This window comes from Carya illinoinensis, chromosome 11 (assembly GCF_018687715.1).
Source record: "Carya illinoinensis cultivar Pawnee chromosome 11, C.illinoinensisPawnee_v1, whole genome shotgun sequence".
Classification (NCBI taxonomy): Eukaryota; Viridiplantae; Streptophyta; class Magnoliopsida; order Fagales; family Juglandaceae; genus Carya; species Carya illinoinensis.
The window spans coordinates 3,196,486-3,218,336 of record NC_056762.1 but is presented as its reverse complement, the minus strand read 5'-3'; the positions used below and the strand labels follow the sequence as shown (position 1 = coordinate 3,218,336).

Genomic DNA, 21,851 nt, shown 5'->3' with positions numbered 1-21,851 from the left:
TTCAGCCCTCCATCTGTAGTCCGAAGTTATCAATCCTCTGTTTTGCAAGAATGATCAAACGATTGTCCAGGTATCCACTGAATTTATGAAACCCCTTTACGAGTAGGTTGCATTACAAAAGTTGTCGTAACATTGATGTACACTTGTAACTGAAATGGAATTTTGTACAAATGCAGGTGACGCGATGGGAGAAAGTGCTCGAGGAAGAGGGTATAGACGAGGTATTTGTGCTAGATGATTTGTACCTTACCATAGTAGAGTGTGCGGACCACGAGGAACTCGCATCGCTTCATACCACAGTCAATCAGAACCAGATCAGTTAGGCTCAGATGACTCAACGTAGCCTCCCAGTCATCCATGGGAGCCTCCATGTCCCAATCCAATGCCCCCACTTGAGCCGAGTAGAGAACCTCCACCAGAGACGATCAGAGAACCTTCACCCTTAAGAGAACCCCCACCTAATGGATCCAATACTGGTACAATCCTTATTCTTGTTCTTTTCTCAATACATTACTCATTTATGTGTTAAATAACAAAAGTAGTTATTTGAAGACTAATAGTAAGTTTTTGTTTGCTGGAATACAGATTTGACTGCCCCATGATGCCCACAGCAAACCAAAAACAGCCCAAACGGAGACGTGGGCCAGCTAAGTGTATTGAGTTAGAGAAGTTGAGGAAGTATGGCCCCATGATTTTGAAGATTAATGACGGTGAAACAGCACCGTGTTGTTCTAATGCAGCGATGTTCACAGTACGGGTAATGCAAATCATAAAACAACATTGCGACATGAGCTATGCGAGATGGACTAATGTGCCGTAGGCACAAAAGGATGAGTTGATCGACTGTGTGAGAGTAAGATATATCGAGATTTATTTTGAGATAATGTTAGTGGGTGTACATAATTATTGGTTTCTGTTAACCTTGGATGTTCATCCATGCAGGGTGACTTTGCGTTAGATTGGGATCGGGAGAATCATAGACTGACCGTCAGGAAGCAGTTGCGTAAGCGGTTCAATGCATTCCATCATGAATTACACAAAAAGTATGAATCGTATGGTAGTCACGAGGAAGCATTGTCTGCTGGCAGTACCATGGTTCATTTGCAAGTCTGGGTTAAGCTATGTGAGAGGTGGGGAAGCGAGGAATTCAAGGTATATATTAGTTAAATTAATAACAATCTGGTAGAATTTAATGAGTGTATCCTTACTATGTTTATTATGCAATTTTCAAACTATAATTTTGGGTGCCCCTTAATTCAGAAAATTGCAAGACAAAATCGAGAGAATAGGAAAGCGCTAACCATTAACCACACGACAGGCCGTAAATCGTTTGTTAGGCTAATGGAGGAGAAGGTATAGTCTTTCAATTGATTTCAGCCTAGTCATGTATTTGTATAATACATGTAGTTCTATAACATTGCGCACAACCCATTTGTTGCATGGCCACTAATTTATGATGACGTTTGTAAGGGTGTGGAATATATGAAGAATTATGTTGATGAAGGTCATCTCAAGTTTGATAACACATTAAATGGTTTTTTTCGGAAAAAATAAAAATAGTTGGTATCATTAGTCCCTCTAACAGTATATACATTTGTGTGAATTGAAATGATTAGAATGTTGTAAAATGCAGCTAGGGGCCCAAACTTAGTTAGCATACGAACATGATTCTTGGTTAAAATGAAATCTTATAGAAAATGAGAGAAGATTCAGACGAGGAGGATCATGCAGTACAATTACCATATAAACGAACACCTTTTAATGGTAGAGGTGGTACTGCTCTACTCAAATAGCATACGAATTACACTGTTATTGTTAAGAAATGTACATGTCTACTCATTTGCATTGTAAGGTATGAAGGTCTTTAGAGGTTTTGGATCTCGTGTTTGTGTGGTTTGACCGTAGGGGTTTTTCTATAAAATTGGTCATTCGTTTTGAATAAATATGTTAATTATTCAATGTTTCTGATTGAATAATTACCTGTACAATTACACACATTTGTACCAGGCAATTACAACGAATTTGGTGGAGTTCTATAAGGAGACTCACTGGTCAAAAACGAACGGTAAATTTTTCACGTCAGCAACTGAAAACACTTATGTGAGTACAATATTTCTTTAAGTTGTTTGTTGCATGGAAGGATGGTTTCTAAATTTATATTTGAGTGTGTCCGATTCACCTTTCATACCATGACTTACATTTTAAATATTACATGTGCAGAATGAGATGGTCAGCAAGATGGATGGTCTAGAGCCTGAGCAATGCAACGATGAGGCAACAACAAGTGTATTTAGAGAGGTGCTTGGGCATAGACCAGGATACGCAAGGGGGCTAGGAGAGATGGTCATCCCGGAGTCGACAAGACAATGGAACACCCAAAAAGAAAGAGAGTATCTTGCTTTAATTGAAAAACATAAGACAAATGCTGAGAATTACAAGAAAGATGTCGACCATTACAAGACGAAGCTTGATCAAGTGATGTGTGAAATGCAAGCTCTTCGTGATAGGCAAAATGCTACTGATCAGACGTTGCAAACATTTTTTCAGAACTTTCATGGCAACACCGAGTCTCTCCAGTCTCGTGGAGAGACTCAGTGAGCATGGCCAAGAAATCACCGTGAATGGATTTTTTGAGTTTTTTGGGGCAATTTTTGGTAGTGGGAGATGGTGGGTGGCCAAACTATAAATGAAAACCAATATATATATATATATATATCTATATATAAATAATGTAAGGTTTTTTTGTAGGAGGCATTTGGGCAGTGGGGGGATTACTTGTGTAAGCTGTTTTCTGCAAAATGTGGGCTGAAAATGCTTTGAAGCACCATAAACAGCCATGAAGAGAATGTTCTTATTGTCCGTGCAGGAGATTTTACTAGATAGAAGTTATGTAATTGCAATATCCCTTCTCATACTTTCATTTTACACATTACGTTGTGCCTTCTACAAAATTATATTTTTTGTTCTCTATATTAACATCCAGTTTTTCTGACATACTAACAGGCCTTAAATGGCTGTTCATGTAATTTAGGTACAACCTATTTGATGGAGCAGTTGGACGGCCAAACTGGATGCACACTAGCTTAATGTGGGTGATCATTTTCTTTCATCAATGAATTTTTAGTTTTGATGCTATATTAAAGGTTGGTGTGTTGTTATGTTGAATGATATGCTGAACAATGATGCATGCATTACTTTAATATATAGTTTGAAGAGTTTATGTTTCTTACTCATTTGTTAAGGCTCCTAAACACACAGAATTTGTATACATATGCGAAGTAAAGAAAGAAAAACAATACATTTGATCACCCATAGTGCATAATGGGGCAGCTTTCAGTGTCTTTTCTGTATTATATTGTATGAATGCAATTTCATGATAAATCCACTCCTGCATGTAATTAGAAGGGAAATGGGATAATTTTTAAAATTCTGTGTATTTTTACTGGGGATAATAGGTAGCATTTGGTAGTGATTGTAAGGATAATAGTTTTCCTTGATTTTATTTCCAATAGTACTTCTTATGTCGCATTGCATGTGTGTAAGAATGCTCTCCAATAGTAATTGGGCTTGGATCACGTAGCATTTGTGTGTAAGCAGAGGGTTTCTGACCGTGAGTATTATTATGCCATTCCTTTCAAAGCTTTTCGCATACGAAAAGATTGAGCCATGTACATATGATTATGTATGATAGTTGGAGATTCAGATATGAAAACACATATCATGCGTGTTTATTTGACATGGTCAAAAGTGGATTTAGGCATAATTTCCTAATATGTAAGATGTTCTCTACATGGCCGTTACCCTCTCCATTAAGCCCATTTCCTCTTAACTTTCATGTGTTTTTATTTATAGTCTCATCATCATTTAAGACTATGATTGTGAAATTAATGGGCTATCCGTTCAATATAGGTTGAACGGGCATGTATGGATCATGTGAGGATTGGTGCTGAGCATGATTAACATTTGAGGTACACACTTCCCACTTCATTCTCTCTCAAAAATTGGATATCTGTGTAAGTTGTTGCTGAGCTCCACAATGGTTGATATGATTTAGATTATTTATAATGGCTGTTTTGGTTCTGAATGTCACATGGGCATGGTGCTCTAAATTGATGTAGAGCATATGCTTGAAAGTTAGCTAGAGATAGCTCATCACTTTGTACTAATGATTTTGGATGAATGTTTTTGGAAAAATAGAGGGGAGAGGGAACATCTAGTATGCATCCCTAACATTTAATCAAAATAATCAATCCTACAAAGAATGTAAAAAGTAAAGGATAAATACCATCGAATAGAACAATGATATCAACTATTCTTCCCTGTTTAAAGGAATAGAACAAGAATTGTTGAGTCACCAAAAAGACCCAAGGGGCTGAGTGCATGGTAACAAAGATCACCCCTTTGTTATGGCTTAAAGCAAAGCTTCACCATTGGTCTTTAAAACATATAGCATTTGCCTAAGGCATTTGGTTAAAAGATATGTATCTCCAACTTCTAGGCTAGAGAGTTAAATGAAAAGTACAATCAGGTTGAAAATAATCATATGATGATCTAGTTAGATGGGTTAACTTTTAATGTTTAAGTACTAATACTTATATGCACGTTGGGAGTTAACCAATTGGTTGTTGTTTTTAAGATGGAATATGCCCTTGCATATACAGATAGTGTCAACTTTTTTGGATCAAGTTTAGATAGTCAATTTTAGACTAAAAAGATTTAACTATATTGTATTTTCTCCTCTTTTTCTCCATCATTCTTGTGGGTCTAGATGAGACTTTGCTTAGAAACGAGGATTAGAACCAAACTTTTGGCATTGGGGGGCTGTATGTGGGTGATGATTACAGGTTCAAGCATGTTGGAATATCCCTGTATAGTTGGTGGAGAACATTTATAATTGGATGAAATTCACTGTATGGGTTTATATTATATTAACCCAGCAATCTTATGAGCTTTTTAAAGTTGTGTGTTGGGTAAAAATATATGGTGGTTAAGTTTGTATAAAAATATGATGCGTTGGAGCAGTACTTCCGTGTTGTGTACTGCTAAAATGACCATGTTAGAGCTGTCTGTGGGTGATGATTACAGGTGTGCACGAAGGGAATGTGTTAATTGGTCAGTTTTTATGCATTTTGTTGTTAATAGTTGTCAATATATACTCTTAAGTGATAATTTACAAGTCCATATTAGCAAGCTCTATGACTTGAGATTATTTATTAAACTTTTCTGAAAAATTTACTTGCAACTCTACAGCCACACCTATAAACATATTTTTAGAGGCAGCTATCATTTTAGGTTCTGAAGAAACTGATATAATAGAATTAATAACTTGTGAAATTGGTTTTTTTTCCTAGACTTAATATGGCTTTAAATGTATATTTTCTGTTATACACGTACACTGTTGCAAAGACCAATCAGGTTGCTAAAATGGAGAATTTAGTATGCATATTTTGATGGAGATAATTTCTAATTAGATGAATCTCTACATGTTTCTTTTCATATTATATTAGCCCACCAATATGGTGAGTTTTTGGAGACAAGCACAGGCAAAGTAGTTCGCCTTGGCCTTGTATTGTTTTAATATGTTAGTGTATGCACCGCCTTTTCCCTCCAGTAGTACCTGCATAAAATGTTGGAAATCCATTTGCTTTTAATAAGCTGTTTGACTGCTCTAATTCACATGAAAGTTGCAGTTAATTATTGGTCAAAGGTTAGTATTACAACAAATATTGTAATTAAATGAAAAGGGATGTTGCATAGATGACAAAGGCATTCCAACATCATGAGAGATTTGCTGTATATATAACATCTTCCAAATTACTGAACTCAGTCCACTTGATCTGTTTGGTTTTCAAAGAGAACATTTTAATTTTAGCTCTAAAATGCATGGAGTTCTTGGATTGTATGCTCTGTGTTAGAAAGAAGGATTTGCAAACCAGCATATTTATTATCCCAAGAAAATTCTTTGACTACCCATCCAGTTCCACCGAAGTACAAAGCATTGTCCACTACATATTTCAGGTAGTACTCAGCGTTGGTTGCTTGAAACAGCTAGTCAGTTGCCCACAATAACTCATCCTTCATCAAAAAATATATAGAGAAGCTGATCATTTAGAATATACTAAACCAAGAAGGTCGTAGATCAATGGTGATCAGAAAGAAATATTAAATTTTGTTAAGGGATTATTTGACTAACCGAATGACCAGATGATGTGTAGAATTGCTTAGCAGACGAGATAGAGTCATCATACAAACCTCTGAACTTGTCGGCAAACGAGAAAAGCTGCAATATTGAATAATTAAAAGAAGTAACTCTAAGGAATAGTGGCTAGCTTTTAATTTTACTCGAGTGATCATATATGTTATATGGATGATGAACTCTAAGGAAAAAGATTCATTGCATGGATGCCATTCTTTATAAGAGCAAGTAAATATTATTATCTAAGAGTACTTGAAAAATGGACCAGAAGAATAAGGCAATGTAAATCAGGGATATAAGTAGTATTATTTTTTGAGGGTTATGGATATGTGAAATGGAGTGCTAGCAACATATATAGCTGACAACTGCTGCCACCTGTACTTGTTTCTTTATGTTCTAGTAGTTATTTCTTTGTCTATTGTATTGCACTTGTGTGGCACCAAAAATGTATACATGACTAACCTGCTTGGCGTGTACTAAGAGGAGATTGGAGTAGGAAGAGTTATAAGGCTTGAAAGCCAAGGCAGCTGAAGCCAAACTTGAAAAATACATATTAATAACATGTATGACTTGAGATTATTTATCAAAGTGGTGAGATTTACTTGCAACCCTACAGACACACACTTCTAAATATATTTTAGAGGCAGCAATTTTTGCGTACTTAGCAAACTGATATACTCAGAATTTATAAGTTGTAAAATGGGTTTTTTGTTTAATAGTCCTTAGGTAGGCTTAACTTATTGGATTTTCTGTTATGTATGCACATAGAAAAAAGACCAACCAGTTACTAAAAATGGAGAATTTAGTATGCAATATTTGATGGAGACAATTTCTAATTAGATGAATCTCTATATGTTTCTTTTCATATTATATTAGCCCACCAATATGGTGACTTTTTTCTGCCTCTTGTGTTGGGAAACAAATTATGGTGGGTAACTTGTATACAAATATGCTGCATTGGAACACTGTCAGGCTTGGGTTATGTACTGCTGGAATTTCATATGTTAGAGCTGCCATAGCAGCCATGTTAGAACTTTTTGTTATACTTTCTGTGGATGCTCTTAAAAGTAAGGAAATTTCAATGGTGGTTGATCATTTGCATAATTGTGCAGGTAGACTAAACCTGGCAATACAAGTTCTGATATGTGGCCATACATTGATAAGGTATTATCCTATCTAATAGGGCTGTTTTTGGATATTTATGTTAGAGTCTGTCACTTCTAAGATTTTCGATGTTTGAGGCAATTTGCAGTAGATTAGAACCATAGCACAAGGAATATTTCCATTGTTTATTGCGTAACTTATAATATAAGTTTTGATGTATTTTCTCCAATGTTGTGGGTTCAGCAGGATGTAAGAAACTGATAAATCTAGAAATCACTACTGAAGATCATCAACATTGAACTTTATATTAAATATGTACAGCTATACACGTTGTATGTGAGTACTGCATGTAATTGCTTGTAAGATAATTAGTTTCAGATGCATATATACATATATATATATATATATATATATACTGTCTGTATAAATTGAGTAAAACCTTATAGAGCGATTGTGATTGTGTGTTTCTTTCTTTATAGTCTAATTATTTACAAGCACCAAATTTAAAAGTGATAGTTTCGTGATTAAGAGTGATTTGCTTAAATGACTGTAAATCCCTTTCTAGATTTTAGCTTGACCTTATGTTTGCCATTTTGGCAATTTGGCGATGATGAATGAACATTAAAGTTATAGGCTCAAATATGTATTATTTCCTTGTTCATTATTCAATGTTTCCTATATTAAAATAATCGGTTTATGTGCTGAAAATCTATATGGTCATTGACAGAATGGATTCCCCCCACTTGATGCAGACGTGTTGAAGTTGTTCTACCCAATGCCCAGGTGCACATTGTTATGAATGACATGAACAAATTCTAACTGTAGAAGAGCAGGACAGTTGAACAATTGTTGATGAATGTGGAGATCTTCAGTTAATGTATTAGGAGCAAGAAATGGGATCTATATATTTAGTAGTTTGTAAGTACTGTAGGTGTTGCAAGTAGAAATTGGTCCACCTTGGGGGGGTCTCACTTCTCAGACCCCCCGCACCCCCCCACAAAAAAAAACCCCCTTTCGTTCTTTGAGACTTAGAGCCACTCCTCACTGACAACTTGAAACCCAGCGAGGAACCCCATTCCACGACGCCATTTGCTGGATTCAACCCCATTCATGCCGCCAACGAACCCTCATGCCTCTGTGAGTCGTTTTACTCGTGATTCCCATTTGGATTTTCGTTTCTCTCCGTGAATCCGTCTTTCCATGAGCAATCTTATCTCTTGTCCTCTATTTTATGAATTATATATTATATATATAATTGTAAAGAGCATCTCATTTAAATTTGTAAATTTATACATATGTAGATTTTATTATATATATATATATCTAAATTTTTCAAATTAACCATGCTATTGTGAATTTGTGAGGTTTGGACTGTGAGTCTAGACTATTTGGAATTTAGAATCTGGATTGTGAATTATGCACACACTGCCATTGCCACTGCCCGTGAGGTTTCTAGGCTATAAAAAAAAATTATGATATAAAATATTTTTGTTTATATATTATAAATTTTGATTTATATTTTGTTTATATATTATAAATTGTTTGGTATGTGCTATGACAGAACAATGTGTATAAAAAAAACTCATTGTGAATGTATGTATAAATTAGATGTTGATATTTTGTTTATATATTATAAATTGTTTGGTTTATATTGTGACAGAACAGTGTGTATAAAAAAAACTTTTTTACCTGTATGTAGAAATTAGATGTTGATAATTTATATATTTTGTTTTATAAATTAGATGGATTCTTTGTCGTCTCCGATTGTTGTTGATTCAAATGAACCTCAACCAACCATTAACTTGGGAGATGCTTTGAGGGAGACCCAGACATCAAATCCCCCTAGTGCCCTTATTAGTAGTACTTGTCCATTACCCAAGAAACGGAAAGGGAATGATGTATCGATTGTATGAGATCATTTTATGAAGGTGGAGAGTTCTCTTGTAAGTGATCAGAAAGCTAAATGTAATTATTCTGGCAAGATATACGCTTGCCGCTCAAAGAGGAATGCAACTTCAACAATGCAAAATCATTTACCTTCATGTCCTAAAAATCCTCATAAACATGGCCTTTGGATAGATATAAAAAAAATTGACAGGTGAAGTATTACCTGAGGAGGGGATTGGAGAGAGTGATGGTAGTACATTAAGGACTCTAGTAACCCACAAATATAGTGAAGAGATTGCAAGGTTGGCTATTGTAGAAATGGTAATTATTGATGAGATGCCATTTAGGGTTATTAAAGGACAGGGATTTTAAAAACTTTGTTGGTGTCTTGAACCTTGATTTAAAGTTCCATCTTATGTTACAGTTGTAAGAGATTGTATGAAGTTGTTTGGAGTAGAAAATGAGAAACTTAAAAAAGTGTTTAAAGATGTTGATGACTGATACATGGACATCGGTACATAATTTGATTTATATGTGTCTGATTGTACACTTCATTGATAAGGATTGGAAATTGCAGAAAAAAATTATTAATTTTTGTTTAATCCCTAATCATCGAGGGAATACTATTGGGAGATATGTTGAGTTGTGCTTGCTTGATTGGGGCATTGATAAAATATTTATTATAACTGTTGATAATGCAAGTTTGAATGATACTGCAATTTCCTATTTGAAATAGTTTTTGATAGAGAATGTGTTGTGGGGTACGTATATGCACATGAGATATTGTTCTCATATATTGAATCTCATTGTGAATGAGGGTTTGAAGGAGTGCGATGATGCCATTACAATGGTTAGAAATGCAGTTAGATATGTGCATTCATTCCCCACAAGATTAGATAAGTTTAAGAGATGTGCAAAAAAAGAAAAAATTGATTATAAGAAAGTGTTGTATTTTGATGTACAGATATGATGGAACTCAACCTATATGATGTTGGAGGTAGCTGAGAATTTTGAGAAGGTTTTTAGGCAGATGAAGAGTGAAGATTATAATTTTTTCTCTTACTTTGATGATGGGCACATGGGACCTCCTAAAGCTAGAGAGTGGGAGACAGTGCAGGTGTTTGTTAAGTTTTTAGAAATATTTTATGATGCTACTAATAGAGTTTCTGGGTCTTTGTATGTGACAGCCAATACCAGTTTTTTGGAGATTTGTGATATCCAAAATGAGTTGATTATGCTGAGCGAGAGTACTAATACTTATTTGAGGAGCATGGCCATAAATATGAGAACAAAATATGATAAATATTGGGGGTCATTAGATAGGATGAACTTGTTCATGTTAATTGCTATTGTGTTTGATTCACGAAGCAAGCTAGGATTTCTTACTTTCTACTTAAAAAAAAGTCATGATAAGTTTCATACTGAGGAGTTGATCTCAAGTGTGAAACAGGTTTTAGGGGATCTATATATGGAGTATAATTCTAAATTTGGTTCCACCATGAGTACCCAAGTTCCTCAACTCCCTCCAACATCTAAAGCCATGATTGATGGTGATGGCAAACGTGAGACCAAATGGTTACAGGAGTGGTATAGGGTATCTTTTGCTATGGGATCTAGTATTACCAAAATAGAAGTAGATTGATATTTATCAAATGGTTATGAGGCACTCAGCCCATCGTTTGATTCGTTGATTTGATGAAAAATTAATGAGTCTAACTATCCTATACTTGCGAGGATTGCACGAGACTTGTTGGCCATGCCTGTTTCCACGATTTCTTCCGAGTTAGCATTTAGTACGGGAGGTCGTGTGCTTGATCCTTTTCAGAGTTTGTTAGTTTCGAGAACTGTTGAGACACTTATTTGCACTCAAAATTAGTTAAGATATTCGTCAACACCCATTGATATTCAAAAGGCTATGGATAATGTGGAAAGCTTGGTGGTAGAATCAAGTAATGTTTTATTTGTTTTCATTGTAATTTAATTTAAGTATTTTTCATAATCTGCATTCACTAACTTTGATATTTTATTTTATTTTTTATTTATTCTTATAGAGTTGGGTGCACAATCAAACGTGACAACTATTGAAAATTGAAGGTTGAAGGCTTAAAGCAGCACTGAGCAAACATGAAGGTCGATATTTAGCTTATATTTGCATTGTTGTTATGTTTAAGTTTTTAAGACAATTTGTTTTCATTTATTTATGTTATTTTTTTACTTGCATTTTGGTATGCTTAAGGCAACTTGGCTTGTTTGTAATATGTAATACTAAATATCTAGGATTCTAGTAAAGTTATTTTTATTTATTTTTTAATTATGTAGTAAGTAATATAGTTATTAGTTACTAATTAGTAACTTAGTAGTTAGTTGAGAATTGGATGATTAGTTGAGAACAAAAGCTTACAAAGATTTTGGATGATGAACTGAGGAAAAAAAAGCCCAATAATATTATGAATTGGATAAAAAAAAAAGGCCCAAAAAAGGGCCCAAACCGTCCAAATCGACCATGAACCGGTTGGCAATCTGTTCGGCCGGTTTTCCTCCCCTTACATGGTTGATTTCAGCTAGTTTTTAGGCCCAAAAGTAAGATTTTAGTCGGTTTTGATTTTCCCATAAAATCGAACCGTATAGGTTGGTTTTCAGCCCTAGCTAAAGGCACAAGGCTAAACCAGTTATAAGATGGGCTCATTGCCCTAAAAAAGTCAATAGATTCCAAATATCAAAATTTAGAAATAGAGATGCCGACATTAAACAGACAAAACAACTCTATAGTATAATAAGTTGTAGCCTTGACAGTAGAGTCGTAGAATAAAAAAAGAATCATAATTGTAATAAAGGAGAATCTTTTGTTGGCAATGGAAGGAGGGATGAAACTATTAACTAGCAGAATTTGGGCCAGATTCTAGAATACTCAGAAACCTAAACCCCTCACTTATGAGACTCAACTAAACCACCAGGAAAGAAACCCTGCCGATCCAAAAAATAAACCAACACCAATGAAGGAAAGTAAAGAGAAGGGACTATATTATTATTGTGATGCCAAGTGGAAACCTGACCATAAGTTCCAAAACCCTAAACTCTATCTCTTGAAGGATCTATTATTGGATAAGGAAGGCAGGGAGGAATTAATGGAAGTAGCAATTGAGAAGGAGGAAGGACCTGAGGTGGTTGAATTGAATAATAATCCAGAAAATCCTTAAGATTTCATTACAAGCTTGACAGGCTCCCATAACCCAAAACTACGAGATTATGGAAGGTTTGGATAGTGAGTTGAGATGATATAAGTTGAGATGAAATAAGTTAAGATGAAAGTTGAATTAAATATTGTTAGAATATTATTTTTCAATATTATTATTATTTTGAGATTTGAAAAAGTTGAATTGTTTATTATATTTTGTATGAAAATTTGAAAAAATTATAATAATTGGATGAGATGATTTGAGATGAGTTAGAGAGACTTTTGTATCTAAACCAGGCCAAAGGTCCAGTGGATAACTATCCTGGTTGACATTGGCTCTACTCATAGCTCTACTCATAATTTCTTGGACCCAATTGTGGTTGAAAAGGCCAAACTAGCCCTAAATTACACTAAAAAAAAGTTAAGGTAAGGGTCACTAATAGTGAAATGTTACCTAGTGAAGGGAAGTGTAATGAGGTTAAAGTTAAACTCCAGGGTATCACTATGACTATTGATGTAGATTTATTGGTGATGGTTGGATGTGATATGGTGTTGGGTATACAGTGGCTTCGAGAGTTGGGGACCGTTCTATAGAAGTTTGAAAGACTCAACATGAAGTTTAATTTTGGGGAAAAATCTGTGGAATTTCAAGGAGTGATTGCAACACAATTAATTGAGGAAGGCTCCTTTAATAAGCTTAATTAGTTGGAGAAGAGAGGAGTACTTTTACAAATAATAGAAGTAGAGATGGAAGGGAACCAAAATCTGGAAATAAATCCAGCTGCAGTTCAAGTGCCTGTATCCTAGTATGCATATATGTTTTGTGAGCAAAAAGGGCTGCCCCTAGAACCCATGACCATGCTACCAATATTTTCTCTATATTATTTAAATATTCTTTTTTAATATTTTTTTATCCATTTCAAATACTTCCTCAACTATTAATGATAACTTCATATATTTTTATATGTACAATATCTCATATATAATGTCATATTTTAAATTACTTAAAAAAACAGAGTAAAGTGATAAAAAAATAAAAAATAAAAAAAATTCCTGCCAACGACTTCGGCTACCTAGAGTTTGTTTTTTCCTCTTATATTTTCTTTAAACCATGAAATAACGCATGATGTCTTGATCATTTTCACTGAAGTAGATTTGGCTTAAACCAAACAAACATGGTTTGTTCAAAAATAGGCAATTTAATTTTTAGTATATGTTCCATTAATGATCTATTTGAGCGGCCAGATGCACCACACTTGATTGAAAGGCTGGAAGCTTTATTATTAACAGTAAAACTTCTGGCATGAATAAAAGTTAAAAACAATATAAACAGAGTGCTAGAGATCAGTAAATGAGAGACAAGAGAGTGAGGCTTGTGCGAAAGTTATAAAGGGATAAAATGAAAAGATAGAAAGGAAAGAAGATGAAGTGAGAGAGAAATAATAATATAAAAAACTATTTAAATTAATAAACAATAACCGTTACGTGTAACACGTTTATTAGAGAGAGTCAGAAAAGAAGTAAGACCAGTAATCATCCTACTCTATGTAGTGATCAGGAAAAGTTGGTGGAGCTGCTCAACAATCATGAACTGGCTATGTTGGAACTGTCGAGGGCTTGGGAACCCTCGGACAGTTCTTGAGCTTCATCTATGGGTGAAGGTAAAGGTCCCAAATTTTATTTTCTTAATGGAAACAAAATGCAGTAGAGAGAAGGTGGAGTTGGTTAGGAATTTGTTGGGATTTGACTGCAGTTTCACTGTGGATTGCAGAGGGTTAAGTGGTGGTTTAGCCTTTCTGTGGCATAGCTCGAGTGATTTGGAACTAGAATCTTACTCTAGATCCTATATTTCTATGATTCACAAGGACTCGGATGACAAGGAAATGCTCCTTACAAGGTTCTATGGGTCCACTCAAGTTGATCAAAGAGAGAACAGTTGGAGTTTGTTGAGGGCTTTAAAGCCAAATAATGGTAGAGCCTGGGTCTGTGCAGGTGATTTCAATGAAATACTGCATCAACATGAGAAGGCTGGGGCTGCTATGAGACCTCATTTTCAGATGCAGAAGTTTAGAGCAGTAGTGGATGATTGTGGCCTTAATGATCTGGGCTTCAATGGCAACAAGTTTACTTGGAGTAATAATAGGGAAACCAACCAGTTCACCAAAGAAAGATTGGATAGGGGCTTGGGGAATTCACAGTTATCTCTCATGTTCAGTTTTATAGAGGTTCACACTCTTCCGGCTCAATCTTCAGATCATTCTCCCCTTTTTGTCTCCATGTCTAATGATCTCAGCAACTGTTTTCAGAAAAGACATTTGTTTAGATATGAATGCTCTTGGGATAAGAAGGAGGAATGCAGAAAGATTGTTGAAGAAGAATGGAGATCAAAAGTAGCAAGGAGTAGCAAACTCCACTCTGTTTTGGGAGGCTTGACTCTATGCAGAAATGCCCTCACTAGATGGAAAAATAACTGTTATAAAAACAATAAGGAGTTGGTGTTAGAAAATTTGAAGGTCATTTCGAGGCTTCAAGAGGAGAATATGGGGCAGTCTGGGGCTATTATTAAAGAGAAGCAGAAGGAAGTGGATCAGCTGCTAGCAAAAGATAATTTAAGATGGAAACAAAGAGCCAAACAAAGATGGCTACAAGATGGAGACAGGAATACAAGGTACTTTCACATGTGTGCCAACCAAAGAAGGAAAACTAATAGGATTAGCAAGGTGGAAGAGGAAGATGGCAGTCTCCATACTAATACAACTCAGGTGGTAGGGCTATTTCAAGCATACTATGAGAAGTTATTTTCATCTTCTCAACCTTCAGGGATTGATGATTGTTTACAATCTTTGACTCCTAAGGTTACAGAAGAGATGAACACTTTATTATGCAAAGATTTTGTAGTAGAAGAGGTTAGAGTAGCAGTTTTTCAGATAAACCCACCGAGCTCACCTGGACCAGATGGATTCAATGCAGGGTTTTACCAAGCACATTGGCAGGTGGTGGGGGAGGATGTGAGTAAAGCAGTGCTCGACTTCTTAAATCTTGGGAGAGAAGATCTACACACCATTAATGACACCTTTATTGTTTTAATTCCCAAGAAGAAAGATCCTTCCAAGGTAACTGATTATAGACCTATTTCTCTTTGCAATGTAATTTATAAAGTTATATCTAAAGTGATTGCAAATAGGTTGAAGAAAGTTTTACCTGCTCTTGTTTCTCAAAACCAGAGTGCTTTTATACCTGGTAGACTTATTATGGATAATGTGATGGTTTCCTATGAAGCTATGCACACTATGAACAATAGATTGAAGGGTAAATATGGTTTTATGGCTTTGAAATTAGATATGAGCAAGGCCTATGGCAGGGTTGAGTGGGAGTTTCTACTTGCTGCATTATCTAAGATGGGCTTTCATGAGAAGTGGTGTGGCCTAATTAGGAAGTGCTTGTAGTCAGTATCTTTCTCTTTACTTATAAATGGCTCACCTCAGCAGAAATTCTTAGCATCTAGAGGCTTGAGACAAGGTGATCCCTTGTCACCTTATCTCTTTATCCTATGTTCTGAGGTTCTAAGTTGCATGTAGTCACAAGCTGAAGTTTCTGGAGCTATAACAGGAGTACCTATTGCTAGAGGTCAGATTTGCATTAATCACTTGTTTTTTGCTGATGATTCCTTATTGTTTTGTAAAGCCTCTTCTTTAGAATGGAGCAATTTGCTCTATCTATTGGAATGCTATGAGAAGGCTTCTGGCCAAAGGTTGAATAAGGAGAAGACCTCTATTTATTTCAGCAAAAACACTCCTCCTGATATAAAGGCAATGATTCTGAGTATAGCAGGTGTTCAATCATCATGTTCCTATGAAAGGTACTTGGGGCTTCCAGCTTTTGTTGGAAGATCTCATTCCAAGGCTTTCTCATCTATTTTGGATAGGGTCAGTAGTAAGATTAGCAATTGGAAGAATAAATTTCTGTCAAAGGCTGGGAAAGAAGTGTTGTTGAAAGCAGTAATCCAAGCCTTACCAACCTACTGCATGGGGGTTTTTAAACTTCCTAAATGTTTGCTTGGTAAACTTAACAATATGATGAGACAATTCTGGTGGGGCCAACAGGAAGGTGATCGAAAGGAAGATTAATTGGGTTTCTTGGAGGCAAATGAGCAAATCTAAATTAGAGGGCGGACTTGGGTATAGGGATTTTGAAAGTTTTAATATAGCCTTGTTAGCTAAACAATGGTGGAGATTACTCCAATCTCCAGATTCTTTAGTTGGTCAGGTTTATAAACATAAATATTTTCCTAATTGTTCTTTGTTTGATGCCAAAGTAAGTTCTTCTCCCTCGTTCATATGGAGGAGCCTGTGTGAAGCTAGAAAGCTGGTGTATGAAGGGTCTTTTTGGAGGATAGGGAATGGTGCTCAGGTGTGCATTTGGAAGGATCGTTGGATTCCTCAACCTGACTCATTCAAGATCCAAAGTAGTCCTACTACTTTGGACCTGAATGAGAAAGTGGCAAGGCTTATTGACCCAGTGACAAAGGGCTGGAATTTCTCTCTGATTAGGAGCTTGTTTTCTGCAAGAGAAGTGGATCTTATAACCCATCTACCTGTTAGTACTAATGGGTGTCCTGATATACTAGTATGGAGATGCAACTAGAATGGCCTCTTTACAGTAAGGAGTGCCTATCACCTACAAATGGAGTTACTTGAGAAGGCTAAAGGACAATGTTCAACAACAGGATCTGAAAGTCAGCTGTGGCTGTGTCTATGGAAACTCAATGTGCCTAGATCAGTTATAGTTTTTATTTGGAGAGCTTGTTTGGAATCTCTTCCAACCAAGCTCAATCTGTATAAACGCAGGGTGGTGGACTCTCCTATGTGTCCTGTCTGTCTATCAGAAGAAGAATCAAGTCTACATGTAATCTGGTCTTGTTTGGCTGCACGAGATGTCTAGTGTCAAGGATCCAAAAAGCTGCAGAAGGCTATCTTCGATATCTGTTAGTTTAAAGGGCTACTCAAGGCTTGGCTTTCTCATTCTGGACAAGATCAAGTGGAGGAAATAGCAGTTGTTGCACACAAGATTTGGCAGAGGAGGAATAGACTTCTGTTTGAGGAGGAGTTTACTCACCCTTCTGATTTGATGCGCCTAAGTTTGAAGGCATTGAAGGAATTCCAAGATGTTGCTGTTACAGCAGAGCCCCATCCACTAGTTCCTTCAACCTGCACCAGTAGCTGGACAGCTCCACCTGAAGGGTTCTATAAGGTGAATTGGTATAGTGCTTTATGTAAGAACACCAATCTGGTGGGCATTAGCATTATTGTTAGGGACCATGGAAAGCAAGTAATTGTCACTACAAGAAAAAGGGGCAATTGCGACCAATTAATAGCAACGAAAAGACTATTAGCAACCAAATTAGAAAAACGGGCAATTGCGACCAATTAATAGCAACAAAAAGACTATTAGCAACCAAATTTGGTTGCTAATAGTCTTTTCATTGTTATTAATTGGTCGCAATTGCCCGTTTTTCTTGTAGTGTGTAGCCAAAAGGATGAGAAGAGTACTCACTCAGGATCCACTTATTGCAGAAGCCTATGGGGCATGTCAAGCTGTGAGGTTTGCTCAAGAGATTGGTCTTAGAAAATTTATTTTGGAAAGGGATTCTTTAGCTGTGATCAATGGCATTAACCAGACTGAAGTCAGTTGCAGTAAAACGAGGCCTATCACCTGGGATATCAGATGCTTATTGGCTCAGATGGAAAATTGGGAAGCTATTCATATAAGGAGGGAAGCCAATTCTGTTGCTAATTGTTTAGCTAAGCATGCACTAGGGCCAGTGAGGATATTGTTGACTTAGAGTTTTGTCCACCATGTATTATTTCCCTTGATTAAATTTATTAATGAAGTGATTCATTCTTTCAAAAAAAAAAAAGAAAAATATACATACAATGGATCAATTTATTGGAGGGGACTCTTGGCCGCCATCTTTCTTCATATTTTACAAAAAATTGTATTTTATGAAATCCAACTCGATCTCATTCGCTCTGAGTTACCGTGTGATCGAGGAGAAAGATGATTAAGAAATCAACCCCTTATCTAGAGAGACTAGTCCTTTTTAGGTTCTTTTCTTCGTTAATTAACTTTTGTGCAATTAATAATGTCTTTTCTTTCTTTCTTTTTTTCATTAAAGTGTTGTGTGGCAAGAGTAGTTTTTTGTCCACCAATAGCATGGATCCTAAAACAGCGGCCAAAGCAGTCCTTTTGCTACTTTCTTATTGTCATTCATCTTTACGTACATTATTCTTTGATAAAAATATTTTTAAGGAAACTTCAATGAGATGATCAAAAGTTTACATGGATATCAAAGGGGTAAATTATTTAAATATTTGAATTGATAGAAGCATATATATTAAATAAATCAAATGATGCACAATTCTCTTTTGCTTGTGTACATGATTATATATATGGATTCCTCTGAGATATTTGATGCATTCTTTGTGCAATATAAAAAATCTTTTTATAAGTTTGACGAAAAATAATATTATTAAATGGTAAAACGAATAACTTTGATTGGATAAGTTGGGCTATACCCAGCCTAGTTGCTATATCTGAGTGTAATTCTATCCAAAGATTTCAAACGCCAGGATTTAAATATGTGAAATGTGAGTGTCCAGGTGAAAAGAGCTAGCCAACTGTTTTCACTTTTCAAAATGTCTGCAGTATGCATATGCACAAGCGAAAGATGCAAAGATTCCCACGCCATTTAATTTGCAACCTAAATTATCTCATTCTATTTTACAATATATTTATATATAGTATTGCCTGCCTCAAGTGTTGAAAAACTTATAGCCAGCTGAAAGAACCGGGTTACCAGTGCCAAACACTTCGACAACATTAGGAAATGACTCTGCTATCATGGTTGCCGCAATCATGGCAAGAGCTTCACAAAATACCCGTCAATCCCCTCCTATCTCTTCTTTTCATGATCTTTTCATATCTGTACTTTTTTAAACGCATATTTAGAAGTGGCAAACCCAATTTACCTCCATCCCCACCAAAGCTTCCAATCATAGGCAACCTTCACCAGCTTGGTATGCTCCCACACCGCTCCCTTCGAGCCCTTTCTAAGAAGTATGGCCCCGTAATGCTCTTATCCTTGGGCCATGCTCCAACCCTCGTGGTATCATCCGCAGAATTGGCTAGAGAAGTCTTGCAGACAAATGATACTGTTTTCGCAAGCCGCCCCCAAAACACAGCAGCCAAAATCTTACTCTACGGTTGCACTGACATGGGATTCGCGCCCTATGGCGAGTATTGGAGACAAGTTAGGAAAATTTGTGTCCTCGAGCTTTTGAGCCTCAAAAGAGTGCAGTCATTCCAACATATAAGGGAAGAAGAAGTTGCTTCATTAACAAATAAGGTACGTGAGTCCTGCTCCAAACAGACTTCCGTTAATCTAACCGAGATGGTCATTGCAGCCTCAAACAACATAGTCTCTAGATGTACGCTTGGACAGAAGTTTGAAGAAGAAGATGGCAAGAGAAGTTTTGGATATCTAGCAAGAAGGGTAATGGTGCAATTGACAGCATTTTGTTTTGGTGATTTCTTCCCTTATTTGGGATGGGTTGATGTTCTTACGGGATTCATCCCAAGTCTAAAGCAACTTTTAGAGAATTAGATACATTTTTTGATCAAGTGATTGAGGAACACAAAACAGTAAAAAGTAATGATGAACAGCCTAACAAGAAAGATTTTGTGCATATTCTCCTCCAACTTCAAAGGGATGGCATGCTTGAATTTGAGTTCACGGATGACAACCTCAAAGCAATCCTACTGGTCTCTCTCTCTCTCTCTCTCTCTCTCTCTGTTGTATGTATGTTTGTTTGTGCATATTGCAAACACTCCACACGCAGTTTAATATTGTTTTCTTTTTCCAAAATTCAGGACATGTTTGTGGCAGGTACTGATACTACTTCAACAACTTTAGAATGGTTACTGGCAGAGCTCATAAAAAATCCAAGTATCATGAAGAGAGCACAGGATGAGGTGAGAACAGTGGTGGGCAAGAAGTCGAAAATAGATGTGAATGACATCATTAAAATGCATTACTTGAAATGTATCGTCAACGAAACTCTTAGACTACACCCACCAGCTCCTCTTTTGCTACCTCGAGAAACATCAGCAACTGTGATACTAGGAGGAGGTTATGATATTCCACCAAAAACAAAAGTATTTGTCAATATATGGGCAATACAAAGGGACCCTAGTGTATGGGAGAGGCCAGAAGAGTTCCTCCCCGAGAGATTCGTAGACAACCCAATTGATTTTCGAGGAAAATATTTTGAATTCCTCCCATTTGGAGGTGGGAGAAGGGGGTGCCCTGGATTGACATTCGGTGTTGCTACTGTTGAATTTGTGATTGCCAACCTGTTGTGTTGGTTTGACTGGATGTTGCCTCCACCAATCATTGGACGGGAGAAATATCACTTGGACATGAGTGAAGTTAACGCCCAAGTTGTTACTAAGAAAACTCCTCTTCATCTGGTACCAATATTGTACTCTCCATGATCATCCATTAAGATCAAATTCATAATGTTCATAATATATGTGTGTGTGTGTGATAACCCATATGATAAGAATAAGGGTAGGTAATGTATGGAATCTTATGTTGCTTGGAAAAAAGAAGTTCTTGCACTTTATAATGTTTCATTAATGGGACTACAATTGTATCATTGACTAGGCATTTTGGCGTATAGTCCATGTGATCTGGATCTCCCATTGGGGCATTACAATATATGACTTTTCTTGTGGTTGTTCACCTCTTCTATTCTAGATCTTATCAAAATGGAATATACAAAATGCATGCTACGCTAAGCTCACAACAAATTTTACCAGAAAAATCTTATGGGAAGTGCTACTTGCCATGTCCCAAGTTTGCCCACTTGGTGTGCTCCTAGTGCAAATTCTACTCTTTTTTTGTTTTTTCTTTTGAATATTTTTTAAAAGATCTTTAAACATTTTTTTAAAAGACACAAATACACTAATAGTCACTGTCTTAACTATTAAGTAAAAGAAAACTGAAAAAATAAAATAAAATACATTGCCAGTGAAATTGAAGGGACATAGTATCATTTTCCAAATCTTATATACCTCATATGATTGGCATGGCAACACATGATGACTATTGTGTAAATAGATATAATTACTTTGACTAATTTTTTATTTGAACTTTTGTTCATGTTTGCTCATAAGTTAGCAATGTCTATGTAGTAAAATTTGTGGTTTTGTGGTACATCTAGCATATACTCATTTCAAATTAATTATATAGTCAGGGGACTTCAACCTTATTATTCATAGAGGCATAATGTTCAATATCTAGAAATATCTGTTCTACTTGGATACATATGGTGCATATATAATAATTTAAAAATAAATTATAAATTATCGTTCGATTTTTTTGAGAGATCAATATTCATTAAAATCTGCACCAAGCAATATCATCCA

General features: G+C 36.0%; 1 pseudogene; it reads left to right on the top strand.

Moving 5' to 3' along the window:
• Window positions 1–19,248: 19,248 nt before the first annotated feature.
• On the top strand, window positions 19,249–20,915 carry LOC122282990 (annotated as a pseudogene).
• Window positions 20,916–21,851: the final 936 nt, after the last annotated feature.